General features: G+C 33.8%; 1 non-coding gene across 1 annotated transcript; it reads left to right on the plus strand.

Moving 5' to 3' along the window:
* Positions 1 to 15,164: 15,164 nt before the first annotated feature.
* Positions 15,165 to 15,271, plus strand: LOC133787569 (small nucleolar RNA R71). The gene has a single exon (XR_009872583.1). It is a non-coding gene; the product is annotated as a small nucleolar RNA R71 (small nucleolar RNA).
* Positions 15,272 to 15,756: the final 485 nt, after the last annotated feature.

Genomic DNA, 15,756 nt, shown 5'->3' on the forward strand with positions numbered 1-15,756 from the left:
TTAGAAGGTGATCCAACCACAATCTAATATTATTAAAGATCTTAATTACAAAATAACATTGCACCAAACATACCTAATTATGACATACGGAAAAGTTCTCACGTCCTTAGTCACGTAGAACACCAATAGTATCACAGAGTCTTAGTTGTGAAAATATGTATATACGCAAGTGCATGCAATCGATTCAAGTAATATATGATAAGTAAAGTATTGTTCCCTCGAAGACTATCTTCCAAGTACCACTAATTTTTCTTGAAATTTCTATGTGGCAACTAAGAATTTGATTTTTGAATTTAATTTTAAATTTTGAAATACTTTAAACAAAAACAATTAAATAAAATATTTAAATACTTATGAAAAAGACCTAGGGTGTTAATTTTATCAACTTTTCATTCTTCTAATTGTAATAATCAATTCTATATTTCTTTCTTTCTATTCTAATAGAAGGTTAACATAAATCGATTCTTATTCTTTTTCAAGATATAAGATCTCAGCCTATATGCAGGTTTTCTACATCTCTGTGATAAACTTAAACATATAGAAGGAATTAAGCATGGAAACCTAATTACTACATAAGCCACACAGGTACTTTCGTCCAATATGCAACCTATGTCTATATAATGATAGCATATTCAATTCTCATCTTTCAAATTTTGAATCAAAATCATTAAATCAAGCAAATAGTGATCAAGTATTTACTAGCATTAAACACACATTATATAGATTATAATAGAGAAGAAAAATTAATAGAACATCATAATTCAATTAGATAGAAATGCAAGTGACTACATTAAACCCTAAATAAAAATTGTTTAGTTCATATTAGACATGACTAAATCACTAAAATAATAATTAAAGGACATATGACTTTATTAAACCCTAAATACAAATTTATAGTAAAAATTAAAAGAATCTGAGTTTTTTCCGTGTGCGGGCCGCGACTTGGCTTTCTCTGGGTCCCAGCCTGTGTCTGTTTTGGGGCCTTTCCTTCTCGTGTAAAATCTTCAAGCACCGCGACTCAAGACTCTCAAGTCGTGGCCTGTGTCTGCGTTTCCCCTTAGTTGAGCCTCTGTTTCCCTCTTGAGTCGCGACTTGTAAGCCCTAGTCGCGACATTAATTCCTTCCAGCAAGCATATGCGCCTCTGACTTCACCTTGAGTCGTGACTCATAAGTCCAAGTCGCGACTTTAATTCAATTTTTTCTCAGATTAGATCATTCAGCTCATATCTTCATAAAAAAACCATCCTTTAAGCATCCTTAGTATCAACTTTAGGCCAATAACCACCAAAAGCCTCATTTTCCACAATTTTTGCTTCTTTTTGCATTTTTCTCGTGATTCATCGCACCAACCTACAACAAAAACAAACAAAAGCATAATCTTGCACAAAACACACATAAAAACTCAAGGGTACCAAAAAAACACCCTCTAAAATGACCCTAAAATGAAGTTGTCAAACTCCCCCAAGCTTACTCTGTGTTCACCCTCGAACAAAGGACTCAAACAAACCTAGACTCTAACAACATGAATTATACCAACAACAACAATTATGCCTCAAAATCATGAATGTTAGTCATATAATTCTTAGTAAACTACTCAACAGTTTATTCAGTCTAGAATTTTGAACAAAACACTCCATCAACACACTTTAGTCTACTAACATTTTGGATTATCAAATCATGATTATTAAATAAACATATTCAAAATCAATTATGCTCACCAAATTTCTTTCCAATCGATCCATTCCAACCAAATAATTCCATAAGCTCACTTATTAGCAATTCTCCACTAATATAAATCATGATATGCATAAGATTCAATAGGACTTTTATAGGCTTGTAAGGATGGCTTAGGTAAAGGTAGATGAAAAATGATTTTTTTAAGCTCACTTTACTATAAGCACATGACCAAATCTCACCAACTTTATTTCTATAAGAATACAATCCCATAATCCCCTCTCTTACTTATATATTTTTTTTCTTTAGAGAGATATATATTTATTTTGTTTTTTTTCTTTTTCAATAACAACTACACTCCCTCAAACTTGATTTTTCTTATATACTCATATTAGGAGTGCAATGAAATATCTTTCCTCATATTTTTTTTTCAATATATATGTATATATTCTCTCTAAATTTTTCACTTTCACTTTCTAAACCCACTCAAATCACAATTAAACCCCATTACACATCAATCCCCATAATTATTTCTCAATCATATGCTCATAGTATATTAGGGACGGATATATAACCAATGGGCAAGTATTAAGCTTAAATGATGGTTTAGAACAAAAATGATACAAAATTAGGCTAAAAAAGGGTAACCAAATGATTAAGTACTTTAAGGTTGGCAAGAAAAGCTCAAACGATCCAAATGATAGCTTAAATCATGTTCCTAAACATACATGATATATTATTTTGCCTCAAATAACAAGTAAGCAAGTTCTAGAATTGTTGAAAATAATTTTCACTTTCCATTAATCATTCCACTATCCAATTTCAGCAAGCATAATCAATATCAAAAACATAAATTTAACATCATGACAAAATATTCAACAAATATTATCTAAACTAAAATGAACTAACGAAATATTTAATCAAGCACACAGATTTTGTTTCAGATTTCATTTTCTTTGAATTATACTCATAACATTCATTTTATTCTCATCGACAATTGTTGTCAATTTTCATTCATGTTGGTTAAACTACATGCACTAAAACAAAACTCTAAGCACTAACATAAAAAAATCACACAAAACAACACTAACAGAACAAAATAAGCTCCCTCCCCCAAACTTAACCTAAAATTTGTCCCCAATGTTTAAAAATAAGTAAAGAAAAGAAAACTTACTTGGTGTGAATCACTTCAGAATGGTGGTGAGTCTGGAAATGGATGCCAAGGAGATGGATAAGGGAAGTACTGGCGGTCTACCTCTTGGTTCGACCATCGGTAAACCAGCTCGTTCTGCCTATCAACTTAAGCTCTATGAAAATCATGAAGCTCACCCAAATATTTGTGCATATGCTGGTTCTGTCGAATGATGTAATCTAGCTTGGCCAAGTGTGGATCCTGTGGAGCCTCCCGTGCCAAATACTGAGGGTATTCTTCTCTTCCTCAGCTGCTTGCACTCCCTCTATTTGATCATTGGCTGGTATGGTCTCCTCAGCTACTTCTCCTTCCCTACCAACTCTTACATTTCTAGGTATCAGTATTGGTGGCTCTAAGGATGGGGCATTAAATTTATTCACTGTAGCCCAAGAAATAACCCCCATCGCGTTCCTAAAAATATCACTAGGATATGTCGGCACCTCCCAAACCTCACACAGATCAGTAATCATGGAACCATGCCCCAACCCAGTAGTAGTGGTCAAGCGACATAAATCCCTCATGCTTTGGCGAATATCTCGCCCAATGTCAATGGAGAGCCCTGTCATAATGACATAATCCAAAAGACACCTATCGGTCCCTACTTCAGACAAGTGGGTGTTTGGCATAAGTCGTGCACTAACAAAAAGAGTCCAAGCTTTAGCTACGACATTCATTTGGTATCTTCTTAAATGTTTCGGCTCCCCATTTTGTATAACAAATGAAGCACTAGGAATTCCTAAGGTCTCAGCCACCTTAGTCCAATTTACCTCACTATGATATGCCAATTGGTAATACTCACTACACCAAATACCCCTTTCCATAACACATGAATATAATACTAATAAAAAAGTATTATGAAAAAGTTTTATATGGGGCAAAGTTAATGAAAAAGGGCGGTAATTTTTTTAGTGAGCCCGCCACTTAGCATTTTTTTCAGACTTCCTTCAACATTTCAGACACAAAGAACAGTGACCCATTTTCTTCTTCGGCTACGTCCGGTCTCCAAACTCAATCCATGCTTCGGTCTCCTCCATCCCTCAAATCTCCTCTCTCTCTCTCTCTCGTCTTTCTCTATCTCTATGTCAATCTGTTTCCAGTCGTTGGGCTTCTCAGATTCGCACTTCTCTTCGGTCTTGGCAAGCCATGTAAGTATATTTAGTTGTAGATGTTAAATTTATCTGCTTGAATCTCTCTATCACACATTTCTTCATTTTTACAAATTGATTTCGAGACTGTAAAATCTGTGGTTTTCAAAATTATTTTTTGGTTTTGCAGATTGTTGGGGTTTTTTCAATCCGAGGCCTCACTCCCTCTATCTTGGTCTCGATCTTGGCTCAGTCTCTCAATCTCATCCACCACACGGCATCGTTTCCCACCTCCCTTCCTCACTCAGTCACCGACCAGTTCACGACTTGGGTTACCTCAGCTACATTAGCTTTCACCAAGTGCACACACCAAGCTATTCCTTTTTCTTTTATTATGAAAGAAACACCTTCACCACAGAGGAATGTACCCAATGGGCTCCTCCATATCAAATATTTCTTTATCTCAAAATAGTTAGATAATCAGAATCCAGTCTCGATACTCATCCATCTTTGCCTTCGAATGAGCACCATATAAGTTTTAAATATTACTATTTGATTAGAACCCTATTTTACTCTTAAATATATATATCAAGAGAAAATACAAACAAGGAAAAATTATGTATATTTTGTAATGAAGGTTTAGCTATGAATTTATCCTATTATTGAATTTTCATTGAATATTATGATTAAATAACTCTTTGCACACAAAATATGTACATATGAACTATTCAAAAAATATGGATACATACTTTGCAAAAAGTTATTTATCCATAAAATGGCAGCATAGAGGGAACCTGAGTTTGTGATACATGGTTCCTAATTGTCCTGTTAACTTTGTTCTTGTTGTTTTGTATATTAAAGCCTTATTATCTCTCTTTAAAACTTACATGAATACATTTTTACATTCTGATACTATCTTTACCTCACACGCTTGCTTAAATTTCTGGGTGCTCGTTGGACTTGGATCTCAACAGATTACACTAGTTCTTTGTCACTCACTGAATTAGCTTACATAACTAACTCTTGAACTCTATTTAAACATTCTTCACAGTTGCTACTTTATCATGCCATTAATAGAATATTTATTTAATTCTTCCTGCTGAAAATTACAATGTCCAAGTAATGCTTGAACTTTGAGAGAGTTGGAGATTTTTCAGCATAAATCTCTGCTGTATGAACTTACTTATGTCAATATGATCTTCTGCTAATATATCACAATTAGATATAGTTGGCTTTAAAAAGTTTGCTTGGCTCATGACAAAGGGGGATGTGTTTCTTAACCAAGTAGATCACACATATATGATTGTCTGAGAGGTTCATAATACACCTTTACCAAAGAGCCTCTTCCACAGCTTTAGTGGCAGCTATGATTATGGTAGTGAAAACATTTGATAACTACTGAATTTAAATTGGATTTTTTTTGTCGATAATAGATACTTGTTACAGACTTTGAATTCTTTAGTTTGGACTATTAGGAACTGGTGTAGTGCTATGAATTTATAGAAATATACTCAATCAAGAAGACACGATTAAATGCATGCAGCTCTTATATATATGTCTGTGTGTTTATGGAAAAGGAAACAGGCTAGGACATAATAAGATTCTCATAGTTATATTTTATGAATATTGTTTTTGTTTAGCCATTTTTTAAACAACAAACTGCAGATTCTCATAGTTATGTGTGTGTGTTGCTTTAACTGATAGGATGTAAGCTCATGATGAATTGGTGCATTGTAAATACATATGCCTCAAATTTGCAATTCAATAGGTTGAAGTACCAAAAATGAAAATTTATAAAATGCTAAAGCCATATGAGAATCTAACGATAACTATCCATAGTTTGGGATCTTGATTGACACTATATTCTTCAGTATTGAGCATTGGACATTAGTTACACACTGACTTTTTAGATTGCCAATTTCCTTAGGAGACACCATTTAATGAACAAGTTTTTCACTAGACTCTCAAATATTCATTTCATTATGATACAGATAACTTTAGCATTGTTAAACATAAAAACCTGATTTAGATCAGACTCTCACAATAGTAGCTAAATTTTGCAAAATAAAATGATTGAAACTTTATTTTTAGCTACCAAAAAATTAGTAGGTAAATGTTTTTCCTTTGCTGCCAAAATAAAATGGTAATGCCCAAAATAATACATAAAGTTTTCAATTATATATTTAGGCACAAATAGATTTAGCTACCAAAAGAAAATTGAGATGTGAGATGTGCTTCAGAACTAAAAAGTCAATTTTTATTTTTTATAATACAGTATCAAAATTTCATATTTTTGTCTATGCAAGTTATCGTATTATATGTACTTCATTGTTTTGATTTCTTTTTTATTGGAGTAGTTGGCTATATTTGGAAATGTGGTCAGATGCATATCAATGTCTGCTTTGCTTGGGAGAGGACATACTTTTACTTTTCCTTGCATGCAGTAGTTATTTATTTATTTTTTGATATGTTTTATCTGGATTATATGAGGTGTTAGGTGTCAATTTAGACAGGAGTAAAATAGTTTAATCTTGTTATCTGCATGATTGTTCTTTCTGGTAAAGAAAGGTTGGTTGTTTGGTAAACTGCATCTAGTAATGGATTCCTGACCGTGCAGATCAAACTTTCAGTTCATTTGGCACTGGGAAGAGTGGGCTTATGTTTTAGACCTCCCAATTGGTAAGAATCATGCTGAAGTCACACTACAAAAAAAGAGTGTTTTATTTCTTCTTTTTTTCTTTTTTATTTCTTTCTGTGGTATCATGATCCAAGCTAAAATTTCTGTAATTTTGCACCCATAACCTCAATTTGAGATATTACTTTGTTGTGATATGACTTATGTGCATTAAAATACATCTCACTGCCAGATTGCATAAAAAGTGATGTAGAATGGAGAGCATTTGTTGCCCAAAAAATTAGTAAAGAACATTTGGTAAGAAATATGATGTAAGAAGTGATGTTGATGCCTCTTTTATCTCTGTTGGAGTTAAATTAAATATTGTTATGCCTCTTTTACTTATTTATTAAATAGGATATAAGGGCCAAATATCAAGAGAGAAGAAAGAAAGATGTTCCACACACCTTAAGTCGAAGAGGATATGCTCGAACAATCGATGATATGGTAATAATTAAGTTTTTTACTGTTTGTATTTTTGCTTCCATTATTGTAGTCTCTATTTTATAATCTCTATTGTTGTATTGTGTAGAAAAAAGAAAATGAGGATGTTAAAATATCTAGAATCGATGCTTTTTAGAGAGCCCATACCAAGAAGAATGGTGAACCTGTAAACCCAACGACATCTGATATTTTTGTGAGTATTAGTCATTTAATTTTTGTGATTTTATATTTATTTTCCATAATGCATACATTAGTTATACTAATTTATATGCAGGGTTCATTGAATGAGATTCTCCTTGAAGGCCCAAAATCTGGAACTGAAGACAATACTGATGAGGATGCCTTGACAAAATTGTTTGGTAACCCAAAATCTGGTCGTTTAATCGGACACGGAAGAGGCGTAACAAGGTCGAAGCTAACTGTTGTTAATATGTGTAATAGCAAGATCTCCAAGTTAGAAGAGGAGCAACAGAATATGAAGCTCAAAATGACTGAAATGATGAATCTACTTAAAGAACACTTGGTGGTAATTCTATCTTGCACTTATAAACCTTAGTTTTCTTTTCTTCCAATGAAACTTATCTTGGTTTTATATTTAGGTTGGTGGTAAAGCGACACCAAGCGAAGGACAGTCTCACAATGTACCGCAGTCAAACAATATTCATTCCCCTAAGGTAAATTATCAAAGTTTTTATTGTTTTAATGATTCATTTTAGAAGAACAAATACAAAAACTAATATATTGTCTTCAAAATAAATTTGGTAGAGTATTGCACTAGAAAAAAGACATAACTTTACAAAAGCGAAGAATGCTTGCTACTTGCTTGACTGGGCAGATGTAATTGCTGCTGAAGGTCGTTGGGATTCTAGTGATCCAAAGTTAACTGTACATGGAAAGCCTCTTGGACCAGACTTTATGCGAGTATGGGTTGATGCTGATATTGTACCAGAATCTTACTTATTTCGTCCTAATAATGAGATGCTTACAATACAAGAAGCAGTTGGTTCCACAGTTGCATGGCCTTCTAAAAAAGTTATTCCAAGAGGTACATTTTCATACTCAAAAAAGAACCAATGTCTTATAATTTAGTGTTTGGTTTCTTTGTTTGCCTTGGTGTAGTTGTAGATTCATTATTTTGTATGTGGTGTCCTCTCTTGGAAATAATTTCCATAGCATTTTTCCTGAAGTAATTTGTGATGCTAGATAATAACAATAAAATATTTCTTTGTTTATTTTGCAGATGTGACAAGAGAAATAGAAAAGGATACTTAATTTTGAAGGCTTTGTGTTGGGCAGCTGTAAAATATTTTGTGCTGAAAGTAGTAACTTTTCAATATGTTGAATATTTAAAGACTACTTGAATACTTAAAGAACATTTTGTTGTTGATGACAGTGTTGAATGTTTTAAACTAATTTGTGGATTGTTAATACAATGTTGAATGTTTTTACTTTTTGTTATTTGAAAATCAAGTTCATTTAATGATGCTAGTATATATTAGAAAGCTAATTTTAATTATATAAATAAAAAATAAAAATATAATAGAATAAATTAGTGTTATATAAATGAATATATAATGAGAATTTAAACTTATCTAATTATTAAAATAATACGAAAAATGTGTTATAATATCTATTACAATAACACTTTTTATAAGTAAAGAATTTTGTTATGCAAACTTCATTATATAACACAAAAAATGTGTTATACTAAAGTGTAGTATCACACAAATTTATAAGTATTGAAATGTGTTATATAATCGACTATAAATAATATAATTAAACACTTATCTATTTATTAAAATAACACAGAAAGTGTGTTATCGTTGGCAGTATAATAACACATCTGTATAACAATGATAAAGTGTTATGTAAAGTACCCTGACCTACGATAACATAGTTGGTCTTAACACGTCAAAAAGTGTTATGGTATGTTTTGATAACACATTTTTGGTCTTTTTAAAAGCATTTTTTTTTTTTTGTAGTGACTCATCCTCTTCTAGAGATAACTTAGGATTATTAAATAAGGCATCAATATTATCAATGGCGCATTCAAATGAAACACCCATAACAAACACCTTTCTATTTACAGCCCCAGGAAAATTGGCGTAAAACTCATAAACCAAGGAGCAATTGCTTTTGGCATCTTATCGTCCACTAACAATTGCCAACCTTGGCGTAAAAATTCATTTCTAATAATATTATAAGTGTCATTAAGGTATAGCTCTTCTTTAATGTCCATCCCACGCTCTTGAATAACTGGTCGCTGGGATAGCCTTTGATAAAGGTCATGGGCATCCTTGTTAATGAAACGTGCGAGATCATATTCTAAAATTGGCTGAGGTGCTGGCGGGTTTGGCTGGGTTTGGGGTGGTTGGGAACAGGATGAGGAAGGGCAACTAGTATTCTTTGAAGATGCTGCCCTAGTGGGTTGTTTCCTTGGTCCTCTACCTTCACAATTTTTTCAAAAATGGCACACAAAAATTTCTGCAACACTTCCCCTAAAACTTTGAAATTTCCTTACTAAAATCTCCAAAAAAAAAATTCACCCAATAACACCCAATATACCAAAAAAAAGTCCAAAAATCCAAGGCAATCTCTTAATATAAATGCAACTCAAGGAAAACTTCAAAAAGAAAAACTTACAAGCCTTGAAAGTTGAAAAATCTGCCACCCTTTAATCCTCCTTCATTTCCTCACAAAGCACCAATAGAACACAAATTAGGGTTAGAGAAAAAAAAAATAATGGCAGAAATTAATAAAAAATATGAAGTATAAATTAGAAAAAAATAGTTGAAGAGAATTTGAAATAGAAGAAAAGAGGGAAAATTTGTAGAGGTTTTTCTTAAGGAAATTGGATTTGGAATGAGAGAATTTGAAAAAAAAATGAGAAAAGGTTTTAGAAAAAAATACTTTTAAGCCTTTTTCCTTCTGTCTGACACAGGCGTATAGCGACCCAGCTTAAGCAAGTCGCGACCCGCCTCAAATTCCTTCAGAAATTAATTTTCCAGGCTTCGCGACTCAGCTTGGCAAGTCGTGGCCCGCCTCAAATTCCAGAAATGATTTGCTCTCTGTTTCGGCCTAGGGTCGCGACTCATTAGCCCAAGTCGTGACCCGCCTCTTCTTCATAATTTGAATTGTTCTCTAACTTGTGTAATGTCGCGACTTTCTAATTCAAGGCGCGACTTGGCCCAATGACTAATTAAAAAAACACATTTTTTTCACGATTTTTACAAACTTTATACTGAAAAATAATTAAATGAAAATAACTACACTTTACAAATCCAAAATAAAATTAAATAAAATTGTCCACTAATTAAAATTAAAAACAAAAACTAAAATTAAATATAGAAATGCCTCCAATAGCGTTGTCATTAACGTCATTTAGCCAGAAGCTTAATTCCCCATTTAGAGGGGTTCCAAAACCATCACTGATTTACACTTTTCCACCGGTCCTTCCAAATTATGCCTTAATCTCTGACCATTTACTTAAAATGTCCTATTTTCTCACTATGAATTTGTATTGCTCCATAAGGTAACGATACCGCAAATGTAAACGGTCCCGACCATCTAGACTTTAGTTTTCCTGGAAATAGTTTCAATCTAGAATTAAATAATAGAACTTTGTCTCCCGGTTGGAAATTATTTCTAATTATTTGTTTATCATGAAAAGCCTTAGACTTTTCTTTATAAATATTTGCATTTTCATAAGCTTCATTTCTAAATTCATCAAGCTCATTCAACTCTAGAAGCCTATTCTTCTCAGCCACAAATAAGTCCACGTTCAACTTTTTCACCGCCCAATAAGCTCTATGCTCAAGTTCGATTGGTAAGTGACGGCATACCAATCGGAGTTTTAAAAGATGTGTGATACACCCAAAGTGAATCTTCAAGCTTTTTTCGACCAATCTTTCCTTGATGTGTTTACAGTTTTCTCTAAAATACTTTTAATTTCTCGGTTTGACACCTCAGCTTGCCATTAGCTAATGGATGATAAAACAAAGCTTTCCTGTGATGAACTCCATAACAAGCCCATAGAGATGTAAAAGATTTACTACAGAAATGACTGCCTCTGTCACTAATAATAGCTCTTGGAGTACCAAACCGAGTAAAAATATTCTTATGAAGAAATTTAAGTACCTTCTTACCATCACAAGTAGGAGTTGCTGCAGCTTCTACCCATTTAGAAACATAATCTACTACCAACAAAATGTACTTATTATTATAAGATGATGGGAAGGGTCCCATAAAATCTATGCCCTACACATCAAACAGCTCAACCTCTAGAAATCCAGTCATTGGCATTTGATCTCTTCTGGATATATTACCGGTCCTTTGGCAATGATCACAACTCTTAACAAATGCATTAGCATCTTTAAATAACGTAGGCCAATAAAACCCACATTGCAAAACTTTTGCTGATCTCCTTGTTCCCCCAAAGTAACCACCACAATGTAAAGTATGGCAATGAGTAAGTATGGAAGTCATTTATTCTTATGGGACACATCTTCTATCACTTGGTCAGCACAATGATGAAAAATAATGGCCTCATCCCAATAATAATGCTTCACTTTTGAATAGAACTTTTTTAGTTGTTGCCTTGACATGTCAGGTGGCACAACTTTAGCTACCAAATAGTTAACATAATCTGCAAACCATGGTATTTTTTCTTCACATTCAATTGAAAATAATTGTCCATCCGCAAAATTTTCATCAATTGACTCTTCTTTCGCACTATGCTCTTCTTCTTTTTCCAATCTAGATGGATGATTAGCAACTAGATTTTCTATCCTCTTCTTATCATGAATTTCCATATCAAACTCTTGCAATAGTAAAACCCCTCAAATCAGACGAGGTTTAGCATCCTTTTCAGTCATAAGATACTTAATAGCTAAATGATCTATGTAAACTATCACCTTATTACCAATTAAATATGCCCTAAAGTTGTCAAATGCAAAGACTATTGCAAGTAATTCTTTCTCAGTAATTACATAATTTAATTGAGCATCATTCAAGGTTCAACTAGCATAATAATTTTTTTGAAATACCTTGTCAACTTGCTGTCCAAGAATCGCTCCTACTGCATAATCACTAGCATCACACATTAATTCAAAAGGAATTTCCCAATTTGGTAATACAACAATTGGAGCGGAGACTAGTTTTTCCTTCAATGTATTAAACTCCTTTAAACACTCAGAATCAAAATCAAATACCACACCATTAATAAGTAATGTAGATAAGGGCTTTGAAATTTTTGAAAAATCCTTTATAAACCTCCTATAAAATCCAACATGGCTCAAGAAGCTTTGAATCCCTTTAATAGGCACTGAAGGAGGTACATTTTCTATTGTTGATATCTTGGCCCTATCTACTTCAATTCCATGGTGTGAAATTTTGTGGCCCAAGACTATTCCTTCTGTCACCATGAAGTGACATTTCTCCTAGTATAAAATTAAATTTGACTCCTCACATCTTTTCAAAACCCTTCCAAATTAAGTAAACATCCATCAAAAGAAGGTCCAAAAACTGAAAAGTCATCCATAAAAATTTCAATACCTTTTTCCACCATGTTTGAAAAAATTGACATCATACATTTTTGAAAGGTGGCGGGAGCATTACATAACCTGAATGGCATCCTCCTAAAGGAAAATGTTCCATAAGGGCATGTGAAAGTAATCTTTTCTTGATCCTCCGGTGCTATAGGAATTTGATGATATCCGGAATATCCATCCAAGAAACAGTAATAAGGATGGTCGACCAATCTATCTAGCATTTGATCAACAAAAGGTAATGGAAAATGGTCTTTCCTGGTGGCTTTATTTAGTTTACGGTAATCAATACAAATTCTCCACCACGTCGCCGTACAAGTTGGAATAAGTTCATTATTATTATTTTTAACCACCGTCATGTCACCTTTCTTTGGAACTACCTGGACAGGACTAACACAAGCATTGCCAGATATTGGGTAAATTACTCCAACATCCAACCATTTAAGAATTTCTTTCCTTACCACTTCTTTCATTGATGGATTTAGCCTCCTTTGACCATCAATACTAGGCTTACTATCCTCCTCCATAAATATATGGTGCATTACTGTCGAAGGATTAATACCTTTAATATTAGCTAAAGTCCATCCAATTGTTAATTTGTGAGCCCTTAATACCCTCAGTAGCTTCTCTTCTTCAATCTCAGATAAAGAAGATACAATAATAATAGGGAGAGTCTCATTCTTGCCTAAATAAGCATACTTTAGATGATTAGGTAAGGTTTTTAAGTCAAGAACTGGTGGCTTCTCAATGGATTGAAGAGGTCTCTTAGGCACTTGCCCTAATTCCTCATATTTCTTTTTATATATTTTCCCTAATGAATTCAACCACTTAACATACTCATCAGCTTCAATACCAGCACACTCTTTAGGACTTTCTATCAGACTTAACTCCAATGGATCTTTAATAGACTCAACCCCTTTACTTGGTTCCTCCAGTACACTAACACAAAAGCAACTATCACTAGCTGAAGGATATTTCAAAGCTTTGAAAACATTAAACACGACTTCATCTCCTTGTACTCTAAGCCTTAATTCTCCTTTCTAAACATCTATTAGCGCTTGCCCCGTGGCTAAAAATGGTCATCCTAGTATAATAGGCACATCCTCATCTTCCTCCATATCTAATACAATAAAGTTTTCTGGGAAAATGAACTTATCTACCTTTACTAGAACATCCTCTATAATACATCTAGGATGAGTTAAAGAATGATCAGCTAATTGAAGATTAACAATAGTCGATCTAGCTTCCGCCAAACCAAGTCTTTTAAATACAGACAGTGGCATTGAATTTATACTTGCACCTAAATCACATAAAGTTCTCTCACAATGAAAGTGTCCAATAGTGCAAGGTATAGTAAAACTTCCTGGATCTCTTAACTTTTGAGGAAGCTTCTTTTGAATAATTTGACTATACTCTTCAGTTAATGCAACGGTTTCATAATCCTCCATTTTTCTCTTATTAGACAATATCTCCTTCATAAACATCACATAACTAGGCATTTGTTCTAGAGCCTCTGCAAATGGGATATTAATATGAACTTTCTTAAATACTTCAAGGAATTTGGAGAATTGTTTGTCAAGATTAGCCTTTCGAAATCGTTGAGGATATGGAATTTTTGGTGTAGGCTCAGAATATTTTGGTTTTTCTAGTTTTGGAAGGTCTTTAGTAACCTCCTCTTGAATTGGACTAGTAACTTGTTGTTTCTCTGTATTCTTCCCTTTTTCTTCCACTGTAGGTCCATCACACTCAGTCCCACTCCTCAAAGTGACAGCTTGACATTGTTCTTTAGGATTTACCTCTGTGGAACTAGGCAAATTTCCTTGCTATCTACTAGAGAACATTTGAGCCAATTGACCTATTTGTGTCTCCAAACTTCTGGTGGAAGACCTTGTATCTGTCATGAATTGATTTAATTGGTCTGGCTGAATTGTTGGTGGGTTCATTTGATGAGGTGGTGGATGAGATGGACGTGAGTTTGGATCATAATATGGTCTAGCATGTAATCCATAAGTTGGTTGTTGAGGTGGGTACTGTGGATATTGTGGTTGTAACCCTTGATTATTTTTCCAAGACAGTTAGGATGATTTTTCCAGGTAGGTGTATAGGAATTTGAGTAAGTATTGGGTGCAGGTCTTGAAAACTTACCTATAACCTGTGCTTGTTCCAAGGGCATGTTGTTTACATATGTTGAGCAACTAGTTGTGCTCGGACATTGCTCATAAGAATGAGGTCGTCCAAAAATCTCATAACTCATGACATTTTGTACTTGCATTGCTTGTGCGGTGAGATTAGTTTGCTGCAGTTGTTTGGTTAGAGATGCTACTTGAGCGGTCAATAGCGCTATTGGATCAACTTCTAAGACTCCCACTACTTTCTTATTCTCTCGCTCAGTAGGCCAATTATAATTATTCATAGCCATCTCTTCCAATAACTCATATGCTTCAATATCATTTTTTCTCATAAACGCTCCTCTTGATGCTGCATCTATAATCATTCTTGTATTTCCCCCCAAACCATTGTAAAATGTATGAACTAACAACCACTTTTCTATTCCATGATATGGGCATCTCCTTTGCAATTTCTTAAATCATTCCCATGCATCATACAAAGACTCCCCATCCAGTTGATGGAAGTTGTTAATCGCTCCTCTAATTCTGGCTAACTTGGCAGGAGGAAAATATTTACCAAGAAACTTTTGAGCCAAACCTTCCCAAGTAAGTATAGAGTTGGCTTGTAAAGAATTCAACCAACTCTTAGCTTTGTCCCTTAGTGAAAATGGGAATAATTGCAATCGTGCAACATCATTACTGACCCCATTCATTTTAAATGTCGCACATAACTCCAAAAATTTTGTGATATATAGATTTGGATCCTCATTTGGTAACCCCCCAAATTGTACACAGTTTTGCACCATCTGAATAATTGAGGGTTTTATCTAAAAATTGTTAGCCTCAACAGTTGGAGGATGAATGCTTGAATGTATCCCCGTAACAGTAGGGAGTGCATAATTCCTCAATGGTGGATCAGCTTCAGTTGCATTACCCATATTTGCATTATTGTTGACAACATTATTTGCATTCTCAGCCATGGTAAAGTCCAACCTTTTATTTATCTTCGATTCTTTCTACACGTTTTCTCATT

The sequence above is a fragment of the Humulus lupulus genome, chromosome 6, assembly GCF_963169125.1.
Source record: "Humulus lupulus chromosome 6, drHumLupu1.1, whole genome shotgun sequence".
Lineage (NCBI taxonomy): Eukaryota > Viridiplantae > Streptophyta > Magnoliopsida > Rosales > Cannabaceae > Humulus > Humulus lupulus.